Raw genomic sequence first — 25,553 nt, forward strand, 5'->3', positions numbered from 1 at the left:
ATTGCTCTATGCATGGCTTATTTTGGTATGGCTACTTGTCTTTCAGTTTGCCATATCTACTGATTACCTCTCTTCATTCTTCTGAGGCTATACAATATCCAACAAAAATCTTTGCTACTGTTCACAAGGCCAGCATGGTGAGAGTTACAGAAAAATTTAAGATGGAAGGGACTTTCTAGCCTGCATCAGGAGGAGGGTGGACAGCAGGTCAAAAGAGGGGGTCCTCCCCCTCTACTCAGCTCTGGTGAGGCCACACATGGAATATTGTGTCCAGTTCTGGGCTCCCCAGTACAAGAGAGATATAGAACTTTTAGAGAGGGTCCAGCGCAAAGCCGTGAGGATGATTAAGGGATTGGAGCATCTGTCTTATGAGGAAAAACTATGCGAGCTGGGCCTGTTTAACCTAGAGAAGAGGAGATTGAGAGGGGATCTTATCAACCTCTACAAATACCTGAGGGGACAATGTAAAGTGGATGGGGCAAAACTATTATCAGTGGTGGACAGTGATAGGACAAGGGGTAATGGGTATAAACTGAACCACAGTAGGTTTTATCAACATATGAGGAAAAACTTCTCTATAATTCAAGTGACAGAGCACTGGAACAGGCTGCCCAGAGAGGTTGTGGAGTCTCTTTCTTTGGTGATATTCAAAACCCACCTGGATGCCGTCCTGTGTAACATGCTCTAGGTGATCCTGCTTGAGCAGGGGGTTTTGACTAGGTGATATCTGGACGTCCCTTCCAACCTCAACCATACTATGATTCTGTGATTCTGGAAGTCCCTAGTTCAACTTTCTGACCAAAGCAGAGAAAATTGGATTATTCAAAGTCAAATTCTGGAAGTCTCCAAGAACAGGAATTCCACAGCTCAATGGGAATTTCAACACTCCATCATACAGTGTTGTATGATGGAGATCATCCTGTGCTTGAGACTGAGCACAAGGTCATCAGGTCTTTCTTACATTTCAGTTATGAGTGTGAAAGATATGAAACAGTGCATATCAATGGATGGATGTTCTTCATCCTTGCGTTCAGGCAAAGCCAGATGCAGCTTCAGTTTAATAAGAGAGAAGAGGGAAGTTGATCTCTGCCCAAAGAATGCAATGAGTGGGCATTCTGTCTGGAGCCTGGGCCTAAAGGGAGGGAGAAAGGACTGAAGATTTTTTTCATAGAGGAGGCTCTTTAGAAGCAAGGGATTGTGAATGCTTCCCCTCTCAGATCTCTCTCCAGTGAAGATAATACTGCAATTTTAGAGGCAGAATCACTTCTCCACCCTTGGAGATTTACAGAAGAGTCTAAGAGAAACTTGAATCATGTCAACATTTGGGAATGGGGTGAGGAACAAGGAAGGACTTTAGATCCTGGTAGTGGCTAATAAATGAATGATTGTTCAGCTTATCATCTTCATTGTCATTTGCTAGATTTTCTTTTTTCTTTCCCTGGAAATGGAGTACTACTCCATTATTTCTTAGTTAAAAGCTCTTATTGATCAAGACTGTCTCAAATCCCAGAAGGCAGGATTGTGAATATGTAATTCTGGAGTTTACACTGGAGCTGTGATTGCTGCTTAGGGAATCTAGATACATAATGTGTGACCTCTATATCCCATCAAAGCAGCTCAAAACATGAGTATCCTTATTTTGTCTACAATAGACTGTTCTCATACTGATGATTAAGACAAGAATCACTCACAGAAATTTATATATTAGTTTTGAATAACACATGAATATAAGAAAAATAGTCTGTCCGTAGGTAACTCAGAGTTACCACTCTGTTATAACTCACAGATACCTCTTTTTCGCATTTACGGTTTATTAATAAGTTGGAAACAATGTTTTGCTGTTGTTGTTGTTTTATTATTATTATTATTATTATTGAAAAAAAGATGTATGCAGTTTTAAAGAGCGAAAATTATTACATTTCAACTTTCAAGTAAGAAAGTTTTAGATTTTCTTCACACTAGGAACATTGACTTTCTCTTGCACATGAACATCTACAGTAAAAAGAGATAGCGGATAACCAGTGCAGCAGACACTGTATAATGTACTGGCATATACAGTTTGATGCAATATATTTTAGAAATGTATCCTTCTGCTGGAGTCTGCAATATCCCATCAGTTTTGTACATGCCAAACCCACTGAATATTGGAAATATCTATAAGTAGACATATATCCTACTGAGCTTCAGTGCCTCTTTAAGCAGGTTCCACTAGGTATTCCAGGAAATTGTTTATGAACAGAGGAAAGGAAACTTGAAAGCCAAGGGTCATATTTTTTTACTTAGAGCTTTATGCATCATCTTTTAAGAAAGACAAGAAAGAGAGTGCTTATATCTTACTCTGGCAATGTATTCAAATGTAAAGAAAATTTTGTTAGGTCTAGAAATCATCTAAACAGTTAAATGAATAATAGGGATAGAATTCAGGTGAAGATGCAATCTATATGCTTCATTATCATTCTCTACAGGAGAGAGATGTTGATAACAAACTACTTAAACTGCTTTGAGTCATATCCTCTCATTCCTGCCAGCTATCATTAGAACTACTCAAAAATTAAGGTAGCATCAGTACAAGTGAAAACAACAAAATCTGCTTTTCAGGGTGATGTCTGGTCAGCAATGCAGGATTTTTTATTTTATTTTTAATTTAATTTTATTCATATATTTTTAAAGCAGAAAACTTTGTTTATTCACAAGTAAAAAGCAAGTTGAAGATACTGAAGGAACCTAGGGAGGCTCCAAAATTATTATCTGTGCACCTTTGGCCTTAGTCCAATCTTAATGGATTTAACACATTTTACACAGAAGTTAGACAGAGCTAATTCAGTTTACTTTTTTTTTTTTTTTTTTCCCCTCTTCATTTTCTTTTTGAGGTATTACAATCCTTCAGGATCAAGTTATGCTCTGATTCTGATTTTTGGATTTATAGGTGCTTCGTTGAAACTCCTGGCTGGTCAATACTATATCTTTTGTCTCCTTCCTGAGTTTAATGCTACACGAAATCAGGCAGAAAGCCTATGCTGACATCTGCAAAAATAATTTCATGGAGAATTTTTTTTTTTTTTTTTTTACAAGCTGATTCTGCCTTTTTCCTTCAGACCTACAATATGTGCTTTCATTGTTCCCACACCAACTTATGAATATGTTGATGCCGTTTTCTCTTTTTTTAAGCTCCCATCTGAGTTCTGTTCATCACAGATGTTTAGACACACAGCTGTCCATCTACAGTGGTTCTGCATGAAAGACCATGGCTGTTGTGTACAAAAGAAGGGATTCAGGCAAAATGTACTATAAATAGATAGCATTGTCTGCCCCTTCATTCTTCACCGGAGTCCTAAGCTCTGGAATTGGCATATTTGCTACTTTATGAAAATACTTTTTGCCTTCTGCCTCTGATGAACTAAAAGATGGAGCACAACCTGAGCATTTATTATGGCTGCTATTTGTGAAAAGTTTCCCTTCTCTCTAAAGCAAGGAAGCCGGTTATACTGGAATGGCCTCAGGATACATGTAATGCATGATGACCAAAGGCACTATAACATAATATGGCATCTTCACTTGTACGAGTTGGCAACCTTCATGTAACATAAACTATTTAAATATGCCTCAGGGTCATGCTCTTAATGTCTTAAGCATTTGAATCAGGGAACAGATCAGCATGCAGTATGATAAACCCCTTTGAAAGCTGTGGAGCAGCAGCATAATATCTGAGAGCATTGTGGCAAATTGGGAAGTTGAGATGAAGCTGCTAATTATTCCAAGGCATATTTCTGAAAGGACAGGAGGTGTGGGATGTTCTCTGCCAAAAGCCCCTATTTCTTGAATGCTCTCACCATCTCCATATGCACATATGAAACTTCTAAGCTATGCTGTGTGTGTGTAAGATGTAGCTAGTATGGTCTTATCTACTGCTGGAAACCCTGAAAATCAGTAAGATACAATTTGATAATGATGAGGGCAGCAGTGGAATAATTTGGGTAAGACTAGATTATCAAAAAACAAAGAAGAAACTGAAATTAGCATCTGTTACAGACCCCCAGGACTATAAGAAAGTGAGGAAAAATATTCATAGAACAACTCTGGAGTAATTCAAAACCACACAGTACTGTCCCAGAGGGGACTGTAACTGTCCAAACATCTGTTAAATGATAAAGCTACTGTAAATATCGATCAGAGATTCCTATGCACAAATGAAGGTGTGTGGATCCTAAAAAAGATTCCTAGCTTTAGTGGTGCAGAACTTCATTGTCCAAAATGTAGTGCTAGCAGCTCAGTGTAGAGGAGGAGATATTCTGAAACAATGGAAATTATGGGAAGAATATGTGAATGCAATTGGAAAATTCTAGTGAAAATGTGCTACCTGAAGTCAAGAATACATCAATTAGAAAAGTTACAAGGTTCCAAGATTTATTTATTTTTTTTTACAGCAAGAGATGACCTTTATCTGATGCAGTGCTGCTAAAAGAATAATGGGGGAAAAAAAAAAGTAGTAAAAAATTCACCTGAAATATCATTAATGGAGGTTTAAAAGTAAAGACCATTCAATAGCAGACTAGTTTTTATTAAGATTTCGTGATAGGTGTATGCAATTGCCAAAGATTGCTAAAATGAAGTGGAGTGAAATTCTCTAAATAAGGATTTTCCTTCATTTATTGTTTCTGTACCAGGTTGGACAAGCATGAGAACTGGAACATCAGGGAGAGAAGGGGTTTGAGATGCTGACTGTTATCTACTTTCTGACTGCTGCCTTCATCTGTCAGTCAGGGTGAGTAAATGTTTGGCTCTGCAAATGTATGAGACATTTGGATCTGATCTGCCTTGTACCTTACTACCATGTGGTTTATAAAGGAGTTTGAGGCCAAGTGGAAACAATCTTTACAGATGACCAAGGTTTCCAATTCACTTTTGAAGATCTGTGATGCTTTCATAAGGATGCACCAAACTTTAAGGGTTTATTTTTTGGTGTTTCACACAGACACAGCAAGTGTATTTGACTGAGGTGTAGCTGGTTGACCTTCATTTGGTTGCTCATCAATGGTAAAGCAAAGCAAGGAATTTAAGTGATCAGATAAAAGTTCACTGGCCACTGAGATATCTTTAGTGTTTAATGACCATTTTGGGCTTCTTCCAGCAGTGTGAAAAGGTACATACTGTATTTTATTATGTTAATTAGACATGAGAAGCACACATAAAAAAGCACTTGGTTCACACTGGGTATCTATGAGAGGCAGCTATTTTTAAATTTCTGTGGGTGGTTCACTAGCACAGGTAATTGAGTTCCAACGTATTTCTTCTCTGAGTCCTTCCAGAAGGGTGGTCTATAATGTATGAAACAAAGAAAAAGATTTTTTTAACGTACTGCTGCATTTTTTAATTTGAGCCATAATAGAAATGTTTCGTCAGTCTTCTATTGTGTTTCCTTTTATGGGAATATTTACATATCCAAAAAAGAAGTCCTCTCCATATTCAGAGATAAGTACTTTAATACAGCCACTTATGTTGTGTATTTATGCAGGTGTTTTGCAGAACAGCAAAATACTTGCTTGTAACAGGCTGTGATGACATGGGCATCCTGAGTATATAAATTTTTATGAAGAATAGTCCCCTTGGCAATTACAGATGTGTTAGTGACTTTTTTTTTTTTTTTTTTTTTTTTTTTTTTCAGGCTTCAGAGTGGGAAGATACGAATTAAAACACAGAGCTTCAGGACTCCTTTTTCATTTTTTTCCCTGTGCTTGCTTACTTAGTCTTATAATTGTCATGACATCAGGTAGTATTCAGTTCTCTGAAGTCTCAGTAATCTTTCTTCATTATAGTAAAAGTGTCCTAGCTAACTACCTTTTAGGGAGTTGCTCCTCTATTTTTCTTGATCGTGGTTTTGGACATTATTTATAAAACCCTCTTCCACCCAGCACCCCATCTATGTCATAGTAATTGTCAACTTTTCCGCTGGGATTCTTTTGTACCTGTATCTGCTGAAGCCCTTCCCAACCCTCTTCTGTTGCTCTATATGGGGCATGGCCTCAGTTATACTGTAGGATATCCTGATGTCTTGAATAATTTGTGTCTCTTTTAGGCATTGCCTTCCCTCTCCCAGTAACCTTGGTACCAGTTACCATGGGTAACCTTTAATCCTGAAGGTCTTGACAGCAACTGCCTCTTTCTTGGTTCATCTCTACCTTTTTAGGTAATTCCTGGTGATTTGGTCCACAATATTCTACTTCTAACCCTGGGAAAATATCTTTCTTTCCATCATATTTTGTTGATGAATCCCGTCTTTCTCTCCATAAAGCTATGAAAATGATGTAACAGAGTAGCACAGAGTGAATATTTTTGGGAGGGGAAAGAATTTATTTGCTGAAGAAATGAAATTTCTGGCAACTCAGAGCTGTTTGTGATTTTGGTTTTAAATGTGTGAAGTAACTGTGCCTGAAGAAATGTTTAGAAATATTCAAAAAATGGTGCCATTGGCTTTCTCCTAGCTGATAAGGCATGCAAGTCAGACAGCTCATCAGCCTGAGGCAACTTGGAAAAAGGAGAGGTGAATTCTGCACTACCGGGGGGGTTGCTGCTTCACTCCACTGGGTCAACAAGGGAAAGACTCAGTGAAAGCAATACATTCTTGTTATTGACTGAGATCTGAGCTTCAGTTATTAAAAAGAGAATTATCAGCAGAGGATGTTAAGAAACCCATCCCCAAATGTCATGGAGTATCACAGTTTTACACATGTGACGGGTGGTAAATAGAGACACAGAGACAGAGGCTGAAAATCATCTTGCTGAAAGTCTGGTCACAAGGCAATAGCAGCGGTGGGAGTAGAACAAACTATTCTGTTGTTTGCCCTAGCTACCAATAATCTCCCATTCTTTCAGGTTTCAGTTGACCACTCCACTTAGATTAGTTTTTTTCTGTTCATGGCACATTATCCATAATCTCTTCTCTTGCTCTTTTTTTCCCACACTCCCACCTCCTAGAATTGCAAAACACACAGCATATTATACAAAGGTATATTTTTTGATATATGAATGATTAAACTGTGATATACAAATAATGTTAGAAATGTTGTTGGGCGACTCATGGACATTAGAAATTATCAAAGTTCAGGGGATCATTAAATGAGATAAAAAATTCTGTTGTGCACTTTTACGTAAGATTTGGCAAGGTTTGCAACACCCATGCAGTTCAGATATTTATAGCAGGGGCTGAATTCTGTACCCCAGATGGAAGAGTTGCTTCTCACATAAGATGCAAAGGCTTGTCCTCCAGATGCCACTCCTGATGTTCAAACCTCAGTCCTGTACAAAATACTGCCTTTCCATCCTGGATGCCTCAGAGCCTTTGCTCAGTGCTGGGCACAGAAACAATGAGCTCACTTTTGGTGTTTGCAGGCAAAGATGAAAGAACATCAATCTTAGTCACTCAAAAACAGAATGTTGTATTCAAGATGTCGGTTCAAGAAAAACACAGAACAAAACAACATCTACATGTGAAGATGAAGGAAAGCCTGTTTCTGCTTAGCACAATAGAGAAATTGTTCTTGACCTGTTTGTGCTTCTCTACAAGTGACATCCCCTAGGACTCATTCTCCCTGCTCCCTGAAAATACCGTTAAGGTCAGTGTAATGCAGTGTTATCCATACTACCATTAAAGTGGTACATGTCAATTGTAAAACAAATGTTTTCAATCTTTGCATTTTCATAATTGGTTTACCTTTCTCATTTGGCCAAACAACAATCTCTGCTCTTCTTCTCCCACTGTTCTTCTTTGTTCTCCTCATACAAAATTCTCTTAAGCTTCCTTTCAGACTTGGGTCCAAGCCCCAGCCTCTCACTGGGACTATGTAAAGTGGTATGGCTTATTGAGAAAATGGGGATGGGATGATGATATTTTGAGGGTGATTTTAGATGTCATTTCTCTTTAAAATATGCTAAACCCATGCTTATGCAGAATGAGAATTGTACTGCAGCAGAGTAGGAACCATAAAATAATTTTTAGCATTAAATTTTTAGGTGGCTATAATTTTTAGCATTAAATTAATAATTTTTAGCATTAAATTTTTAGGTGGCTATAGTATTCTAGATTGCATCCTTATTAAACCTTTTCAGTGGTGTACAGCCCATTCTCCTGATTTGTTCAGAAAAATGGTTCCATAGGATTTTCTCTGATCATACATTACGTTTAAGTATTATGAGAAAAGCTTTTCATCTTTCATCATCTGTGCCTCTTTTTGACCCCTCCTCCTCCCCCCTCCCCCCCCCCCCCCCCCACCCCCCGATATTTTTCGGTGCTTGTTTCCAGTATAAAGGATAGAAACAAAAGACTATCATAGAAATTGGAATAGTGTTTGAATTTATGGACCTACTATTTTGTATTATTTTATGGCAATGATGTTTCTTAATTGATCAAGGATGACAGCTGCATTCTTCAGTGGGACAATTGTGCTCAAGATACTCAATAGGTGTTAAGCAAGCAGTTGTTATCTGTGCTACTGGTGGTAGCAAAGACCTACCAAAACAGTCGAGGTGCTGTTGCTGCTCATCTTGCTTGCTGCAGCAGTTGGCAAGCACTGCCAGTCAGCAGGGAATGGTTAGGGTGAAGGAGACCCAATCAGGCATGCTGTAATTTACATCTGATTGATGAATGCATGGAGAGTGTGGAAACACCAATTAGAAAAAAAAATAAAATAATAATAATAAAAAAAAAAAACTATGGAAGTGCAGGATTTGGGATGTGCTCTTACTTTCAGCCTCCTGAATATAACCAAGAAGACTTGGAAAGGCTGAGAGTTAAAAGAAATTCAAAAGATAAATTCTGTGTGCATTCACAACTTGACATGGAATTAAAGTCTTTATATTGCAAAATTTTTACCTATATAAATTTAAAGGGAAAATATGTGTTTAAAGTAAAAGTAGTGCTATAAACCATTTATATTATCATTTCCTATGTGTTTCTTAATTATAATAATTATCCAAAATTACATTTTGATATAGATTTGATTTTTTTCACTGATTTTAGAAACCTGAAATGATTTTCAATGTGGGCTTAGTTGTGTTGTTGTTTTTCTTTAATATTTTGCTTTTAAAAATATTTAAACAGTTTTTCTTCTCTTTCTGAAAAAAATCAACATCCCTTTAACATTCTGTCCTTAAGTCAGGATTGACTGTGCTATGAATTTAATTCACATAATCTCTTTATACATTCTGAATCCTTCCTCTCTTTCTCTTGTTGTTGTTGTTGTTGTTTTGTTGTTTTCTTGTTGTTGTTTGTGTGTGTGTGTCTGTGTGTGCATGTGTTCCCAGCACAGTGTTCAATATCATTTATCTCAGTATAGAGGAATAAGAGTTGATATTGATTATGTTGTTTTAGATTTTGAAATTCCTTTGTAAACATGTAAAACCTGTAAATATCTACCATTCCCAGCAGCTTAACAGAATCATCCTTCCTCTGACCACATAATTGTTAAATTGTGCATACAAAATGGCTTGAGGATATTCTGTCCCTTTTCCAGCAGGTTATCAGGGAAAACTTGCCAGAGAACATTGTGTTGTTTATATATCCTCCAGGTTAAGAATTCAAAGGTCAATAGTTGCCAAAAGCAGTTTCACTTAGTAACTGCTATTTTTCCCAAGCTCTGTAACCAGCCTCACCAGTGATCCTTATCATTTATTAGTGAATGAGTATATATGCAGCTTATAGATCTCTACCCATAGGCAAGTAATCTTGGTTTACTGAAATAATCTATTCACTTTCTAGTATAATTAATCATAATGATTAATTACTTGCATAAGCAAATATTGCATGTAAATACACTGAGCTTACATTGTAATGTTACTAGTTTCTTTCCTAACATTTCTCACTTAATGAACCTGTAGTGAAATTTGATTGACAATGAGAAAGTTTTCCCTGGGCTGGATTTAGACACTTCGTTTCATTAAGTAGCTAAGAGCAGAATTGTTTTTGGAGTGTGTGTGTGTTTTGTTTGTTTGTTTAAATAATTAAAGTTAAAATACATTCATTATACTTTTTTTTTTTCTAAATTGCAAGATAGGACATTATCAAATATTTTAAAAATATTTGTCTTAAAAGGTTTGATTTTGCTCTGTAAATGGCTAGTATCACACTATTGATTTAAAGGAGTTTTTCCTGTGGTATTGACATTAAAATTAAGCTTATCATATTTTGGAGGAGGGGGGTGGGAGATGGAGAACTTTGTAAATCATAGAAAAGAAAAAAGAAAAAAAAAAGGAAAAGAAAAGGAAAAAGAAAATAAAGGAAAAATAAAGGAAGAAGAAAGGGAAAAGAAAGGAAAGGAAAGGAAAGGAAAGGAAAGGAAAGAAGGAAAGGAAAGGAAAGGAAAGGAAAGGAAAGGAAAGGAAAGGAAAGGAAAGGAAAGGAAAGGAAAGGAAAGGAAAGGAAAGGAAAGGAAAGGAAAGGAAAGGAAAGGAAAGGAAAGGAAAGGAAAGGAAAGGAAAGGAAAGGAAAGGAAAGGAAAGGAAAGGAAAGGAAAGGAAAGGAAAGGGAAAAGGAAAGGGAAAAGGAAAGGGAAAAGGAAAGGGAAAAGGAAAGGGAAAAGGAAAGGGAAAAGGAAAGGGAAAAGGAAAGGGAAAAGGAAAGGGAAAAGGAAAGGGAAAAGGAAAGGGAAAAGGAAAGGGAAAGGGAAAAGGAAAGGGAAAAAGAAAAGGAAAAAGAAAAGGAATGAAAAGGAGGGTCTTACTCTCAGACAGTAGTTTTATAAAGCAATACTTCCACACAAGTTTTGTTAAAGTTGATGGATCGTTGTTTAGCTAAAATGGTATTCCAAAGTGCTGCTAATAGTTTTGTCTTCGGCAAGCGCTGTTAATAGTTCCGTTCATTTCACAGAAGTCCTCTTTTTCTTGAGCACTTACTTTTGGTAATTCTGGTATTTACCTGAAGTTATCTTTTAGTCAAAACTGTCTAATAATTATTGTTCAAACCAACTCAGTGCTGACAGTACCCAGATGAAAAGATGAAGAAGAGAAGAACTTCATTTTTAAGTATCGCAGCTTAAAAAGTAAAGGCATTCATGCTAAATCACTTCATAAACCATCCAAGTAAAATTACCTTGGTGTTAAAACTTGCAGATCAAATGTGTGCATAAGTTAAGGATTTTGGAGTATGGCTATATTTTTAAACGTGTGTGTGTGTGTGTTTAAAAAAAAAAAAAAAAAAAAAACAGAATCCTTTATATTTTATCTAAACTAGAGTGCTTGCAAAGCAAAATAAGATTCTGTTCTCCGAAATGTGGATCAGTTTTCTCTTAATTGCAATGGCATCATCACATCAAATAATATAGTTAATGAACATTCAAGCCAAAAAGAACAAAAGGAAACACATGGGCAATGGTGGGAAAGCAATAGCTGCAGTACAAGAAATGAGTCTAAGCAGATAAAGCAGATGAAATATCATGGAGTATCTAAAAGAAATGAAATGAAAACAGATTGTCATCAGATCCTCTCTCTTCCCCAAAAGTTTGATACTATTTCTTTGGGGAATAGTTTGCAAATGATATATAGAATATGTGTAACACAACTGTAAACAGATATGCAATTTGCCTCACTTACAATCTGTTCCATGATCTTTGTTCCTCCTAAAGAAAAAAGACAAGGTGTACATCTTGGAACAGGAGGATGGAGGAATAAATCAGAGCTGCAGTTAATAGAACTGTGTTGGCACGTTACAATTGTACGTTTGCTACTTTTCCTTTGTCCATATTCCAGGATTTCTGCTAACTTGCTTTTCAGTGTCTTTGTAGAATGTTTAGTACATTTTAACATAGTTAATTAGCAAACAGTATAGATAATATGTAGGGAACTTTTATTCTAATATTATTTTTTGTTCAAATATAGAAATATTTCATATAAACTTCCTATGGCATGAGCTGTAAAGTATTCATTCTCAGCTTTTTACTTGGGCTTTGTTAGATCTGTTTAAGTATCAATAAACAAACAGGATTAAAGGGAAACCTGTAGTGGGGAAAATTACCTCTGAAGTATTAACTGGTATATTCAGTGCTTCTTACACTCCCTGTCACCAAACACATGTTGCCCTCAGGTCTGTAACTGAGCTGTACTTAGCCTTTTATGTCTATAAATGCTTTCTTTTTATGCTAAAAGGTGGTTTACTCTGCACCATGTGTGTGCGAGAGGGAACGTTTCCCATTCCAACTTGCTGTCAGAGCATGGGAAAACAAAATCCCATCATTTCTGTTGCCCTTGTTCCGCTCCACTTCATCTACACACCAGCCGTGCATGGCCACTTGTCACTGACCCCTGCCTACTCCCATTTTCTTTCTCTCTTTGAGGCTGCACATGTATGACCACACCACACAGCACTGCATTTGGGGACTGATTGTACAAAATTCTCTAGCACAAGCCATGCAGAAATGTATGTGGCTCTGTGCAGACCTGGAGATCAAGGAGGGGAGTGTGCTTTTATAGGTGTTCAGTTCAGGCATGCAGCTCCTGACAAAACTTACGGTATCTGTAATAGGCTACAGGATCACTGGGTTAGAAATGCAAGGCGTGAAGCTTGGCCAGAAATGGCTTAAGCTAAAACCTGTGCTCTTTAGGCTGTTTAAATTCTGCTTCTTTGTGGACAAAACTCTGCCTCTTCTCTACTGCTGCTTTGCCCACATTCTCTCACCGAGCAAAACAATTGTGGCAACTTGACAGTACTCCACATTAGAAAGAATGATCCGAGGATACTGTCCATTCTCCAGATCTTTAGCAGTCAAGTCTTTCTTGCAGATAATGACTTTTCTGAGGAGAAATATGAAAAGGACACCAGATAGTCGGTAAAGGTCTTAGCTGAGTTATTCAAATTAACTCAATTTTAATACATATTCAAATCATCCAGTAAGAAATAGTCAAGTAACTGAATCCTCACTTGTGTACAAGGTGAAAAACAATATAGTGAAGTGATGATGAAATCATCAATGAAATAAGTAGAAAAACATTTAGAACTTGTTTAGGTCCTGTAGATTTTATTATACTGTCTATGTGTATGCACAGTGATGACTAAAGAACATTCTAGAATGATTGATATATATGCCAGTTGTTAATTTTTACCTTTAAACCAGTGTTCTGTAAAATGGGAACAGAAGGAAAGCATGCAGCATAGAGCTGATCACAAAAATACTTCACTCAATATGTGTTCTCCATATGTATTTAAACAGGATTTCCAGGTGCATGCTTGCAACTAAACCTGCTTCTGTCAAAGATAATAGTAAAGCGCAACCAACGTTTTAAAAATCAGTATTTAGATTTGAAATAATAAGGTTGGTGTCATTTGGAAAAATGATAATCATACATCTGAATTAGATACAAAAATAAATTTCTTTGTGGCCTTACGGAGAGAAAAATGCTTATGATGTGTCAATTGGTTGAATGTACTCTTAGATGATGGGGTTTGGGTGCTTTAGTTCCACCTCGTAAAAAAAAAAATAAAAAATAAAATAAAATAAAACATTAGTTTCTGTAACAGGCTAAAGTGTTTCAAAAAATAATGGCCCAAGCCTAAAGCAGTTTTAAAATTATATGTATGTATGTATGCATATAATTTTAAATGTTTATATATTTAAGTAACAGAAAATCTTTTATTCAATTATAAAGTCGAACACAGTCTTATGCCTCTGTGGTTAAACATTCAAAATTGATGAAAACAAAAAAATGATGTGGTTGTCTTAACATTGCTATTTTGTGCATATGCCTTACAACAACGTATTCAAATAAAATCAGCTTTGTGTACATATATTTATATATGTGTGTGTCACATATATCAGCTTCTCAGCCAATATATTTTAATACAAAATATTGCATACTTCTGCATATTAATTTTAGGGGAAAAAAAATGTCGTTGTATGCCTACATTAATGTTATAATGATTATTGCGGCCTCACCTCAAGTACTGTGTGCAGTTCTGGGCACCACAGTACAAAAAGGACATTAAACTGTTGGAGAGTGTCCAGAGGAGGGCGACAAAGGTGGTGAAGGGCCTAGAGAGGAAGACATGTGAGGAGCGGCTGAGGCCACTGGGCCTGTTCAGCCTGGAGAAGAGGAGGCTGAGGGGGGACTTCATCGCAGTCTACAGCTTCCTCGCTAGGGGGAGTGGAGGGGCAGGGGACCTATTCTCCGTAAACACCAGTGATAGGACCCGCAGAAACGGTGTTAAGCTGAGGCAGGGGAAGTTTAGGCTGGACATCAGGAAGAGGTTCTTCACCGAGAGGGTGGTTGCACACTGGAATAGGCTCCCCAGTGAAGTAGTCACTGTCCGAATTTAAGAAGCGATTGGACTGTGCACTTAGTCACATGGTCTAAACTTTTGGGTAGACCTGTGCGGTGCCAGGAGTTGGACTAGATGATCCTTATGGGTCCGTTCCAACTCGGGATATTCTATGATTCTATGATTCTATGATCATCTGGTCCATCCTAATTGTTTCAGGATTTGGTTGCAAGTTGTTAAGTAATACACTAACTCAATGAAGAAATGTCTTTTTGCAACATTTAAGTGGGAATAAAGGACTTTGTCCATGACAGCTACCTTGCCTCTGCTTGAATTTTATTATATTTTCATCTTTGTACCTATATTCCATGTTACCTTTCAAATGTTGGTTCTATGCTTTAGCACATCAAAATATTAATAAAACTTGTTTTGATCATATTTGATCTTTTTTTTTTCTTTTTTTTTTCTTTTTTTTTTTTTTTTTTTTTTTTTCCCTGGTGGAAACATTCCTGAAAAGAAAGGTGCAAGTGGGGAACCAGGGAACCAGGAGATCCTGGACAGGTAAATTCTCATCGTTTTTTCTTGCTATCACCCTTTCTTTTCTGTCCATACCTGAGTGACCTCTCAAGGTTTACCAATGAAGCATTATTGTTACTTATTATAGATTCATAGCAAAACATGAGCTAGAAAGATTGTTCAGTTCCTCCTCCCCCAAGGCAGGACCAGCTGTACCTAAATCATTCCTGACAGATGTTTGTCTATCCTGTTTTTAAAAACTTCCAGTACAGGGTTTCCAAAAATTCCCTAGGCAGTCTATTCATTTACTTCACTGCCCTTAAAGTGAGAGGGATTATTTTCTCTCTTGTATTTTCTAATGTCTAAATTTAATGTTCCATATTGCAGTTTTCAGCATCATCCTCTGTTGTATCTTCAGTGAACATGGGCAATAATCTCTGAACTTTCCCTTTGAAGCTACCTTTCATACATTTGAAGTCTGGTACCAGGTTTTCTCTGTCTCTTCTTTATGATTGAAGAAGATTCCTACATATTGGCTTTCTATCCTTGTGCATTCTCATTTCACTATTTCATTTCTTCCTTCCTTCCATATTTTCTTGCACCTAAGCAGTGTTTTGCTAAGTCTTATTTGTCTCCTATACACCCACTTGAGGTAATACTTTGAGGCAATAACAAGTTCAAATTTGATGTGGTCAGTACAGGACCTGTCATCCCTACACAGCCAGTGGAAAGGGTAAAGCAGCTGCCTTAAAGTAAGATCCTGAATTAGATACCTGAAAAATGTGGCAGGTATTTTGGAGGAGCAAAAGACAATCAATGACAATTAATCATGTAAACAAAATATTGTATGTCTAAAGTCCTGAGAAATCATCATCTTCCTTGGCATCATTGTCCCATCACATTCATATATTGAAGATCTGAGGAAAGATGTGTGTGTGAAAACATGGTCTTACCAGAGAAATTCAGCTAGCTTCAAGGAAACCTCTGAAACTTCAGTTCATCCTCTAAACTAGTGCTTAGACAACTGTACTGGATAAAGAGACTACTAAATAAAGTGGCACTGTGCATTTGCTATGAGATAAACACAGAAGCCCCTACTTCCCTTTCATTCTAAAGTCAGGTCAGTGAGTTTTTACAGTGAGAAGTAGGGAAGATTATTTTGTTGTTGTAGTTTTAAAGTAAGAATTGCATTAGGCTTTTCCTTCCCCTCCTATCACATAAATAAATAAATAAATAAATAATAATAAATTAATAATTTCTGAGTAACCATTAATATGTTGCTCACATTTCAGATCATTCTACTTTGTTTTGGCATATTAGACTGTATTCTTTTGATACGTTTAGTTTTTGCAATCGAATCTTTCTGAATTCACAGTGAGGTATTTGTAGAAAGTTAATTAGCCCGTGCAAATTCCCTAACATCTGTTTTCTACTTTAAAATAATTGAAATTGTCTTTTAGTCTATGGGTAAAAAAAAAAAAAATAGTGAAATTTTCTGGAATAAAAAATAATCCAGAGACTAAAGACAGGCTTGATCAACTTTTTTTATGCCACTGATAAGATGATTTTACTAAATTGAATAATACTTTACAGACCTGATAGCCACCTTGGAAGATAGAATAAAGACAGACAATATTCTCTCATTTTCTGTAAAACACATCATCGGTCTTGGAGAAAATAAGTCACAGGAAGACAGTATTATTACAGTTTAAATATTGACTCTGCACAAATTAGGTCATAATCTTGTTATCAGACTGGTATGGAAGGCAGTAGAGAGCTAGAAGAACAGAAGATAGCAACATTTTCAATAACTAAACCCAACACTATTCATTATCGTAATCAGAACACATTTGGTCTGAATTCATCCCATTTAACTGCAGACATCAAAGTGAAAAAGGTAACATCCCTGGACTCCCTCTTTAAACTAAGAAAAGAAAACCAGGAAACTTCAGAAGACAATTCAAATTCCAGATGTGCTAAAAATTTTTTTTTTTTCTTCCTTGTGCTCTGAGTACTCTATTGAAATGACTAAAGAAATGTGATGTGATGTGGAGGAGCTCTGTCCCTCAGCTTGAGGTGACATAAGCACCCTTTTACCAATCCAGTTTGTACCAGTGAAATTTGTGTGAAGGCTACCAGAATCCAACAGCGTAAGGATGGAAAGCCATTTGGTAGAGTAGCCTTTTCCTATTATTTGCATTTGAGTCCATGTGTTTTTCCCATGGTAGAAAGTTTTTCTAGGAAAGAACGGATCTCAAACACAGGCATCTAGAGAGCTACAATGACAGTATCAAACTTTAGTGTGCTTCCGTTTTTCTTCATGAAGAAATATTTAGAGGAACAAACCATTAACATTGTGGTAGTAAACATGGCTGACCCTTGAAGATTATTTTTGAAGACTACACTGGAAAATAAACAAGTGTGTTTCTATGTAATTGCGGCATCAAATTTTATAGCCAAAAATGGGTGGAAAATATTCCTGACAATATACATATAATTGTGTTGGTCAATATTAGAAAGAAAAATGCCCATCAACTTTTTATGATAATCATCACAGGATGGTAACAGTTGGAGGGGTGTGCATGCTTGCACTCACATCCCCATGGAGTTGCTCCTGTATGCTGCTTCAGTGCCATGAAACTATGTCCACCCCCTTGGTGGGCAGAAGCAGCAGCAACAAAGCCACGTATAGGCACATCCAGTAACCTATACTATTTGGCAATCGGTTGCAGCAGGGATCCACCCAGACAGTGAAGTTATGAGCATAGTGTAGCTGATAGCTACACATACTCCATAGTTTAGTAACTTAAAAAAGTAAACACCCGGAATTTCTTAACAGATTATTATTTTTTCCTTCCTTACAAAGCACTTGGGAATCCTTCAGTACTTCAATGCGTGCATAACTTTAAGTGGGAAACCAGATAAATAGCAAGCTATATATGAAAATATTTCCTCAAGAAGAGCAGGAGGATAATGACAGTCTTCCTGACTTTAGTTACTATTACCATCCAGTTTAATGGTTAAACCCTAGAGGCAATGAGGTGCACCCCGTCCCAGCATTTCTGCTGTCATTCAGTGAAACTGATGTTGAACACCAGCTGCCTTATGATCGATTTCCAATCAGCAGCCCCAGTAGATCAGCAGCTATGAGTTCTGGGTGGCACAGCCCCAACATCAAGGCCACCCCTGGCCAGGTGTCTGAAAATAAGGGTTTCTGAGAACATGGTGCTTGAGGTGATATTTGAGGGATAACATTGGCTCAGTCTGCCTTGCCAAGGTTCTGCCAAGGCACATATTAATGTTGTTCTCACTTCTGCCCAACTTGTGCTTGACTCAGTTTTAACTGGAGAGATAACCTATAAAAATACACTTATATGTGATTAAAAAGAAAAGGAGAAAGAGAGAGAGAAACCATAAACCCCATATTGAAAAAAATCGATGGATTTTGAAATAAAATTTAATGAAAGGAGGTGACAATGTAAGACATAGTGCCGCTTTATTTTGATTCCTTAAATGTCTGTTGATGAACATCTCTACCTTTGTGGACCTCACATGAGGAGAAACACAAACGTATAACCTAGATTGTGCTGTCATTTCTGTCCTTTGCTTTGATGACTATTCACTTACATTTGAAAACCAAATTTCATTTTTCAGCTCCTTCTTCTGGAAAAAGCCAGGAACCAAAAGATCATAGCCAAAAAACAATATATTTTCTTTTATCCTTTTTTTATTATTATTTTTTATGCATAAAAATTAAAAATACTTTATGCTTTTGCTGACATTCTCATAGGATAAATGAGTACTAATAAGATCCTATATGGAGCTCTGACTACATAAAAGAGGACTTAACCATTTCAAGAATGCATCTTCACTAGCTTTTGATGGAATCTGCAAAATATATCGCCATCACTCTTTATGAACAAAAGCAAACTTAAATTTTTGATTTTCATGCAGCACGTGGCAGAGATCACTGATGTATGATCCTGGTGATCCTGATCTGTGTTCATTCTTAAAATCAAATCATTTACTCCTGAGAAACAGGAGTAAATAACATTAGATTTGGTATCAACATATTTTACAATGGAATTTCCAGAAGAACAAAACACAAAAAGTTTGGCAGTGAATGCCACTGTAAAGAGTACATTTAGGTAAGTACCCAAGGACTTCTTTGCTTCAAAGAAGAAATCTGGCTTTTTTTTTTTTTTTTTTTTTAAATTCATGAAAGAATTGACAGTAACTTCCAGGTGGTATACAGAATTTGTACAAGTCATGAAATTTAGCTAATTGTAACTCATTTACTCATTTACTACAAACCTTTATCAGTGTCACCACCTAAATTTTAAGAAGAGAGGATAATAAGATATTCAATAATTATGTAAGTGATTTAGGAACATGAGTGCTCTTGACTTTCATAAAGATTTTTGTTCCTAAATTATTTTGCTGCTGTTAAAAATTTTCAGCCCCTCTTTTCTTTTTACTGTCCTGTGCCCTTAACCCTGGAACAATCTATGTCAAATCCCTGTTGTGTTAGTAAAGCAGTTTGCAGAAGCAACTGCAATATGTCTGTTTTCCATTGAAACTAATAGCATTTTTTCTTAAAGCAAATGACTGTGCATTAATTTCTTAGTGAAAGAAAAAGCTATGAAAACAAAATTGTCCCAAAACAGCATGGTATCTTAAAACAGTATATAATATCCTTAAAAGGATAAATTATATCTTTATTCACTTTGGAAAGCAATATATCTTCATCAGTGAAGATGCAAAATGTAAAACCAAGACTGCAATAGCTACTTACCTACTCTATCACTCCTACACATGGTATTTAGAAACACAAGAAACCAAAATTTCTGCCTCTTCTGTGGAATAGTGAAGTAGTTTTTCCTAATTCAGATACCTGCAAAAGTGATTTATCAAACTCATTCCCTTCATGCAATATTATAAAATCAGATAGCATGTTGAACTGATTGGCATAATTCTTCAAAGTTTGCTTTCCTGAATACAGCAAATGCATATCATGAGCTGTTTAAGTATATATATATATATATATTGCTAGTGGATATGTTATTACATTCCTATACCTGTGTTTCCCTCTTAATGACAAAATATGCATTTTTATTGAAAGTTGTGCTAATAAAACTGCTTTAAAGTAAGGATCTAATTGTTTTTTAAAACATCAACAGATATCATTAGCAAAGTATTTTAATCACTATAGTTTATGTAGACTAAATGTAAGCATTTATTAATACAAACTAAACACTCATTATAAATTTGCACAGAAAATGATAAAATATTATGTATGAAATGAATCATTAGCATGGACCATTAAGTCCTCTATTTTCATTTAATTGAATTTGTCAGTAGTACCCTCTTTAACTGAAAACCAGTCATAACCACAAAATTAAATAATAATTAAAGAAACAACCATTCAAAGAGTTGCTTGGTAGCTAAGGTGCCATTTAACCAAAACAGCAATTTAATGTAAATTGCAGCCCAAGTAGACATAGTTCTGAAAATTATACATTATGTGGTTCATATATGTTTGAATTAGCAAAACATTTCCAGAATCACAGTCTAGATGTTCTTATATTGGTTCTGTAAACACAAAGAAAGACTGAATAAATGGATGAAAATAGGTATAAATAGACTTATGGCAATTAAAGCTAATTAAGACTTTACAGAAATAAACTGCTGGCTGTTCAGTAATTTTTTAGCAGCTTAACAAATGCACTAACTTACAATGTATACATTCTGTCAATATACAGTCATTCACTAAAGATATGTTAGATGTGGAACCAAAAATAATGTTTTGCCCATCTGCCTTTTTTCTAACTTTACCAAAGTATGAAAAGACAAATGGAACCCCCTGTTTACAGAGACTTCGAGACTTCAATACACTACCTGTTCTTGAAAAGAAAAGAAAAAAGGGAAGGGAAGGGAAGGGAAGGGAAGGGAAGGGAAGGGAAGGGAAGGGAAGGGAAGGGAAGGGAAGGGAAGGGAAGGGAAGGGAAGGGAAGGGAAGGGAAGGGAAGGGAAGGGAAGGGAAGGGAAGGGAAGGGAAGGGAAGGGAAGGGAAGGGAAGGGAAGGGAAGGGAAGGGAAGGGAAGGGAAGGGAAGGGAAGGGAAGGGAAGGGAAGGGAAAGGGAAGGGAAGGGAAGGGAAGGAAGGGAAGGGAAAGGAAGGGAAAGGAAGGGAAAGGAAGGAAAGGAAAGGAGGAAAGAAAAAGGAAAGGAAAGGAAAGGGAAAAGGAAGGAAAGGAAAGGAAGGAAAGGAAAGGAAAAGGAAGGAAAGGAAAGGAAAGAGGAAAGGAAAGGAGAAAGGGAAGGAAAGGAAGGAAAGGAAAGGAAAAGGAAAGGAAAGGAAAAGGAAAGGAAAGGAAAAGGAAAGGAAAGGAAAAGGAAAGGGAAAGGAAAGGAAAGGAAAGGAAAAGGAAAGGAAAGGAAAGGAAAGGAAAGGAAAGGAAAGGAAAGGAAAGGAAAGGAAAGGAAAGGAAAAAGAAAAGAAAAAGAAAGAAAGAAAGAAAAAGAAAGAAAGAAAAAGAAAAAGAAAGAAAAAGAAAGAAAAAGAAAGAAAGAAAAGAATATTGATGATAGTATTATTTTTGAGAGCAATGTTGATCTTGATTTGTCTGACTGAGCAATGACACATCTCTGAGGAGGTCCAAGGGCCTCCAGTGCGTATACTGAGATTTGCCCGTACTGCTCCAGGGTCAGGATTGGGACTATCCTTTCTTTATGACAGTAATTTTCTCACAACATTTATATCTGGGACAGTGATTTTTATGCACAAATTATTTTTGCACAACCAGCAGGGGGAGGCAAGATTTAAGGAAATAAATGGGGAAAACTTTATGGAAGCAAGCACCTCCCTTAAAAAAGGGAGGGTGGTGGAAAGCTTTTGAACAAAAAAAAAAAAAAAAAAAAAAAAAAAAAAAAAAAAAAAAAAAAAAAAAAAAAAAAAAAAAGGTGTGTAACACAAGACATTAGGCCTAGGCTGGTATTTTGACTGCTACTCTCATACCAATCAAACCATAATGTGCAGTTGCCACAGGTGTGCAACTTGAAAGAGCTTGCATCCATTTGACCATTTTCCCAATGCAAGATTCTTTTGCTAACTGCAGATATACAGCTGTAGTAAAAATTGTTTTATTTCCATTTTCTAGTAAAGTAAGATGATATGAAAGAATAGAGCTGTAAGTAAATGATGTTACAAGTTTCAAAGAGAATGTCTCTTGTTTAAATATTTCACATAATTGACTACTTGTGTGTAGGAACCAATGAAAAAGATTCACAGCTGGACTGAAAGCCCTAAAATTATTTTCAGAAATACATATCTGATTGTACTTTCCAATTCTTACTTACACAGATTTCATTCTTCAGCAGAACAATTTACAAAATAACTTGCGTAACTATTATGGTTAAATGTTGAATCTGCTAAGAACATTTCAGGAAGATATTTTCAGACTGAAGAGTAAATATCTTGATGTATATTCATGTTTTCTCCATGATTGTTATAATTTAGGGATACAGGCTACACGATAAAGACCAATAGCCAATATGTGTGCTTGCCTTCACACAGGACCTATTTTGCAGAAAGAAAGGCTGTAGCCTTGCTGCAAATGATAGGGCTGTTCAGCTGTGTAACTGTTCTATGCTGGCCAGGGTGAAAGGCAGAACCAAGCCCCAAGAGCTTCCCTGGTCTCCTGGATAATTGGCCCATGGTTTTCAACAGGACTGCTTGCACAAAGCTGTGTGAAGGACAAAGTACACCAATAAAATCACAGGTTAATATCCTGTTAGTTAGTTATGTGGATCATCAAAGGTTCTCCTCAGGTTGTTAATTTTGTACCCACCCTTATATTCTGATTGTTATCTTCCTCATATATGATCTAGGTCTACTTGCCTCCACGCACTCCAGGCTTCTCTTTTCAAATACAAATATAAAATATGCGCATGTTTGTTTAAAACCATGTAAATTATACACAAGTTTGTTTTATGTGTATAAATTGTTAAAAGCACATAGGCTTGAGAAGGAGACATATGTAACTGTTTTCAACTTCAGACCAATATTGCAAGAGGGCAGCAGCCTGCTACCTTAATTTCCTGAGGTATAGAGTGTCATTTGCAGAACAGAACCTACAGAACAGTATAGCATAGTATGTTTTGTTATAGTTGAATTATCATTATTATAACTTTCTACTATCTAGTGATATCCAGTCCCAGAGAAGCATGCAGATATAACAGTTACTCGTAATTACAGCTTTGACGAGTTATTTGAATCAATGTATTCCAGAGCACAGGAAAAGTTCCAGCCTCATGGCTTTGATACTGACAGATCTGGTGCAAAGTGGGTGTTTGGATACAATGCCAAGCATAATTGGTGCCAGCAGTGGAGACTACATGTGATGGCTTTATTGAGGCTTATAGAGTTATACAATTGTTGGGAACAAGGCCACGTATGGTGGTACACATGAAGTCATACAGCAGCTTTCATGTAAAGTCTATATTATTAATTTGGTATCTGCCTTCAATCTGATTCTTGGAAATAAGAAGGAATACAGACCTTATTGCTTTGGTTCTGCATTCCTGTCAAGTTCTTTGCTCAAATCAGAGGGTAGATGCTGGCACCATCCTCCAGATTCAGCTGCTCTTCTCTACCAAGTTTCAAATATAGCACCTAGAAATTTTTATTTTACCTCCTCCAGTAAGACCATCTGTTCCCATAGCTTCCCCTCAAAACACCTGGCATTATCTTTTTTAGAATTTGTGGACTTCTATGATTTTATTTTTTTTAAATCCTTCTTAGAGGAAAATAAAGATTTGAAAATACACTTTTAGGTAAAGAAGTATATTTTAGGTAAAGAAGTATACTTTTTTTTTTTTTTTTCCTTTGTATTTCCCTTTGGTCATGTAGGAAAGTGGCAGGCCTTTCTGGTTGAAGCCAAAAGTCATTTTCACCTATAGTCCTGCCAGAATCAGGTGCCTAATGGAGATACTTTACAAAGTGAAAAGAAAATGTGTGTTAGAACTGAGTGGCAACAATTCTTCAAAGCTCAATCTCAGGATTACTTTATTGAAGTGAAGTTCTTAGAGGAAATAGTTGGTTTCATTCTCTTTCTCCATAGCAAGCAATCTTGGCACATCACAACAAAGTTTTCCAGAAAAGCCCCTCATCTTAACACAAATAACTTATATTATTACTTAAATAACTAACAGCCCGGATTTGAAACCACAAATTCACAACCTGGAAATACCCCACAAAATCTTTGTGATTTTGCAGTTGCATGACAAAGATATGAAGGTTTGATGGATCTAAGAAGGGATTTGTGGTCTGGAGAACTCAGTGAAATTTCTTGGCCTGTCTTATGTAGAATGTCAGACTAGACTCTGGTGATCGCTTCTGACCTTAAAATAGAATAATTTAAAACAGATTCTGTTCCAGCAGTTTCTAAAAGGTCTGGTAAGACTTAGTGGATTAACATTTGGAAAGTTATATCAAATTCATGTTTCGAGTAGTCGTAGTTCCTCTTCAGCAGCTTCAGCAGCTCTTTTTTTTTTTTTTTTTTTTTTTTTTTTTTAAATATGCATAAGCAGGTTTTTTTCAATGTTTTTTTTTTTTTTTTTAATGTTTTTTTCAAGTACATGTGTATTCAAGACACCTGAGCTACACCTGCTCCTGTACAGGCTGTAAATTTTGAAAATGAAAGACTTCCTGGTTGATAAGCTGAAATGTTTTGGATCCAGTGAACGTCCCATCATAGGCACCCTTTTCATGTTACATTGGAAGTGAATCTGCCTAAAGTACTGACTTATTTCAGAGATAACATTTGGGAGCAATGACAAATGCCTGGCTGATCCAGTTGTATAACTTATGCTCAGCTACACAGACAACCCCTAAGAAATTGTTACAAGCTTGTGTTACAGCACTTCTAAAAAGAGGGAAGAATGCTCCAGAGCCAAACCCCATCAAGCCAATTCTTTAATATATCATTTTAAAGATAAATCACTGAAGTAATTTATAAACTGTCTGTCACCAGTGGCTGAACATCCCCTTCTCTCCAAGCAAGCTGAATTACACTTGAGAAAGTATGTCCTGGCTAAATACGGAGCATCATTCAACTTGTTGAAGTTAGTTTTGAAAATGATATGGGCACAGATGTGATGTTCAAAGGCCAATCAGCTGCGTCTGACACCACATACCGCCAGATGCTTTTATGCAAAATACAGTACATGAGGGAAAATCAATGCATAGTATGACTGATACAATTTTTGTCCAAAAAAGAACAAAAATCCCTATAATCAACAATGATTGTTATGCTGAACTCTGCAAAAAACAAAGCCAACATAGGAGACTACAGAATGACCTACCACAGAAGAATGTGTTTGAGTCTGTATAATTCAACATCTACATGACAAACCAAAAATTCATTCTCATAGCAGGTTTTATTCCTGTAAGCACTGTTTGTATCCACACCCAGATTAAAGGCTTCACATGAGTCCAAAACAGATTTATGTCCATACTCCTTAGATTCTCAGATTACATTACCAAAACCCAGTTACACACCAATCTGACTAAGCAGCAAGTAAGCCATTTTTCATTTCTGAAATCACAAGTCCAATAAACTTAGTGTAATTTGGAATAGGGTATAATTTGCCCACTGTTGGAATCTTGTTTATTTTGGGCACATGTAGAAAAGAAGAAAAATATAAGGTCCATGCCCAGAATAGTATGTTAAAGAAGTTGAAGAAACTAATAAATTCTAAAGGGAGACTAACCCAAGGACATTGTGAATGACTGCATT

The sequence above is a fragment of the Cygnus olor genome, chromosome 1 (genome assembly GCF_009769625.2).
Source record: "Cygnus olor isolate bCygOlo1 chromosome 1, bCygOlo1.pri.v2, whole genome shotgun sequence".
In the NCBI taxonomy this organism is placed as follows: Eukaryota; Metazoa; Chordata; class Aves; order Anseriformes; family Anatidae; genus Cygnus; species Cygnus olor.